Here is a 4,178-nt window from a genome sequence, read left to right on the forward strand (position 1 = left end):
TGACTTTCTCTGTGTCTTATTCAGGTAGCTTTAATTAGTTTATAAAGTGTGTTTACTAATTTTTATTAGTTATTATTAGCTAAATATTACTCAGTTTTAATAGTAGTAGTTTTAGTTGTTTTATGCTTCCATCTAAAAAAGCACGGGCTGCACGGTGGTAGTTTCCCCGTGTATGAATAGGTTCTGTCCAGGTTCCCCGATTCAGTCCAACATCCGTATTCATCCGCTGCATTACATTCATCCTGATTCTAAAAGTTGTCACCCAAAAATGGGGGGGGGGGTTCAAGGATCCATTAGATGTTAAATATACAACAAAAAATCATGGATGGACGAGTGATGACTATTAAATGGAACAAGACATTTCAGAGAAATGATGACTATTTTCCACTTACCGCTAAAGAAAGCACGACTTGTTGAATGAATTCTTCTCAGTGGTGCCGTTTGTTATACTACACCACCAAACATGACAGAGATATTTCCCATAAATAAACATAATATTAACCACTAATAATGGGACGTAACATATCTAAAAAATATATCTATATACATACACACACATACGCACCCATTCAAACTCTCTGACACTTTTCCACATACTGTGTGTCATCTCCCCCGTGCCGTAACTCCTCAGGTATGTATACTGTCATCACTAGAAACACCTCGGGTTCCTCCTTCAAATCTCTCTCTATTTAAACAGAAACACTTGGTGACACAATAAGACACCATCAAACACGTGAAACGTGTGTGTGTGTGAGTGTTTTATGTTTTTGTTGTGAGGTAGCTGGATTCTTGAGAACAAAGATCACAGTGAGGTGAAAATCTGTTTGGTCAATAAAAAAAAAGACTGAAGTCAGTGTCCTGAACAGGAACATTTTAGAATCAGGTTTTATTGCCATGTCAGTTATTCTGCGGATGACGAGCTGATTAGGGTAATTGGAGCGTGAGTGAGACAACAAACATGTCTAATGACAGACATTAAACATATATTTAGCAACCATAAAAACAAATACACACATATAAACCTGATGTCTTCCACAAAAAAGTCCTAAAAAATCCCAGATGATTGCTATTACAGTTTCTGACTAAGGTCACCTTCTAATTCCTGTTGTTGGTGTAATATCTGGGACTTTATATGTAACGTCGGTCCAAAATGTTGGCTAGCAAGGAGTAAAGAGACTTTTGGTGCAGCCAGCTTAAAAATGTTTTAACAATTTTTGTGTGCAGAAAGCCTTTTAATGGAGGCACACATTCATCTTTTAGCTACCAAATGTTTCTTTTTCACCCTCTTTAAAAAAAAAAAAAGCATTGTGGTGTCAGAGAGCAAAAACAAAGACTGAAAAACAATGTTGAAAACAATTAAAGAAAGTTAGCTACGCATAGATATGCTTGGAAAATATAGTCCCTTGTCTACTAATTAATCGAAGTAATATATGGGTTATGTGTTTTGTTGATGCCACTGAGTGAACATGTAAATATGTTTACGTTTCCACTGGCATTTTTGATTATTTATGCTAGCAGATTAACTCCAAGGCCTCCTTGGCATCGTTGTAATCTGGACATTCTTCCACAGACCCTATCAGATTTAAGTTGGAGCTCAAAAATATTAATATTACTTCCAGTCCAAATATATATATATATTGTAGAAGAGGTTTGCTTTAAACCATAAATGTGCTGGTTTGAATTATGTAGCACTTAATTAGATACATTACATTGATTTTACCAACTTAAATGTAAGGAGGGCACACAGAATCTGCTAAATCCTAAGTAGTTCACATTAGTATCAGGGGGGAGAACAGTTGTGAATAATAGGAATGAATATAATAAATATAACTGAAGCACTGTATTTCTATGTTGCTACCTCTGTTATTGTGAAATCCTGTTTTTTAGTAAATTCACCTCAAATTAGTCAAACCAATTCATGATCTAAAGCTGCGTTCACACTGCAGCCTTTAGTGACCCAATTCCGATTTTTTAATACGTCATGTATCTGATCTTTTCATGACAGTCTGAACGACACAGGTCGGATTCTTTTTGAATGCGACCCAGGCCACTTGGGTATCTGATACATATCCGATTCAAATGCGACCTGAATGCATCCATGTCGCCTTTTTCCAACCTGAACGTCACTGATACTCGACAAACGTCACTATTCTGTGTCCTGTTATGCACAAGCGGGAAGAAAAACAACGAAAAAGAACAACTATGACCGGCTATATGAGGATTAAATTGTTAATATGCTGCTCCGGTCGGACAACAACTTCAAATGAGTAAGCTATGCTCCACCGTTAGCCTCCATGTTTTCTTCACTGAACACTTCTTTTTATGGCAGTTGGCAGAACACTGAGAATGCTGACGTTACTGCGCCCTCTACTGCGCATGCAGGGCACTTTCAGGTCGTCTACTCTACAGTTCACACTGGAGAACAAATACAGGTCGCATTTATTGGGAAATGTGAACGACCACGGCAAAAGAAAAATCTGATTTGACAAAAAATCAGAATTGGGTCAGTTCGAGCTGCAGTGTGAACGCAGCCTTTAAGACAGTGGTTCCCAAACTTTTTCTCCTGGGCCCCCCCAGTGGTTTCCAAACATTTTCTGGGATCCCCTACGGATTACATATAGCTGTCTGGTTGAACGACATTTGTTTGGGGGGGAATTATTAGAGACTCCCTGTCTCTAAGAATGAGCGGGGTGGGGGGAAATCGACTTCTTTTGGGGGAAAAAAGAATGTACGTAGCTGGACATAGACAACAACATCGGTAGCCTACAGGCTACTTAAGCTTAAGGTGATGTATTGATATTAGCTAGTCATCTTTTAGCTAGCATTACCTGCATCCAATAGCATTACTCACCTCAGTCTGTTAGTTTGGGAGAAAAACTGTGAAAAGGTCTCTTGGTTTGCTGCCATAATTCAAACACTCCTACGTAGCTCTGCACAGCAGTAGCAGGTCTCCATCGCTGCCGCACAGGTATAAACCCAGCGCAAGTGTCGTAGCGCTCATTTTGCGTTTAAAGGTGGCTCGGAAAAACAGGTTATCACATATTAACAACGGATTAAACAGTTTTAACTGCTGATAAAAGTGACAGAGGACACAGATATGGGAAGTGTGGAAGCCCCTACTGTATCAAATTGACAGAGGAATAACAGAGAGCTGGCCATTCTAAGGTAAAAACCGAGCGCATACAGCGTTGTTTTTGTCTTTTTCATCCATCCAGACGGCTTCCCGTGCCCCCCCCTGCAATGGCACGGCGCCCCCACTAGGGGGGGTGCCCCACAGTTTGGGGACCTCTGCTTTAAGACATTATTTTTGGATTACCATATTTCCCGCACTGTAAGGCGCACCTAAAAACCTTCCAATTTCCTTAAAAACCGACAGTGTGCCTTACAATCCGGTGCGCTTTATATATGGACCAATATTGAGCAACAACAGGTCTAGCAACTACGGTAAGCAGCCGCCGACTTCATTTTGGCCAGTAGAAGAAGCGCGCGGTGCATGCTGGGATAGTTGTCAGAACGCTGGTTTGTAATCTATTAATAAAGTTTGACTGACCTATCTACCTACCAACCGTCTAGAATCAGGTCGTCTGCAGGTCATTTAGCATCACGTTCTCCATGAACATGATGTGCGCGAACGGAGAAGGGTGACCATCGTCCAGCCACGCCCCGGCCCAGTCTCAGAAGGCTCTCCTTGCAGACCGGAGTCGGATTGTTTTGTTGACATTCACTTTAGTGCAGCTCCATCTAGTGGACGCATAACATAACTCCAGCCTCTACTGTAGCGTCTATTCTATGCGCCTTATAATCCGGTGCTCCTTATAGTGCAGAAAATACGGTCATCACACAAATTATTACATTGTTTATGTGCAGCATTGTGTTTATGTCCATGGTGTACCAGCCCCTCGCCTAGAGACCGCTGGAGATAGGCACCAGCCTATAAGACAACACACACTGTCTGAACTCCTGTGATTGTCTAGAAGCGTGTGAGAAGCAATCCCTTTTCGTTCTTGTGTTAGCACAGAGCAGCAGGCTGATGCCCCGAGGACGCTGTTGTTGTGAAGTCATGTTTTGCTTTTAGAAACCTGGCAGGTTCTCAGCCTGACCGCTGTCTACACCTCTCTGAAAAGAACAGTCACACACACATCCTCATAAACACCGCCACACACATGCACATGCATTCC

Source organism: Poecilia reticulata, chromosome 1, assembly GCF_904066995.2.
Source record: "Poecilia reticulata chromosome 1, P_reticulata-male-v2, whole genome shotgun sequence".
Classification (NCBI taxonomy): domain Eukaryota; kingdom Metazoa; phylum Chordata; class Actinopteri; order Cyprinodontiformes; family Poeciliidae; genus Poecilia; species Poecilia reticulata.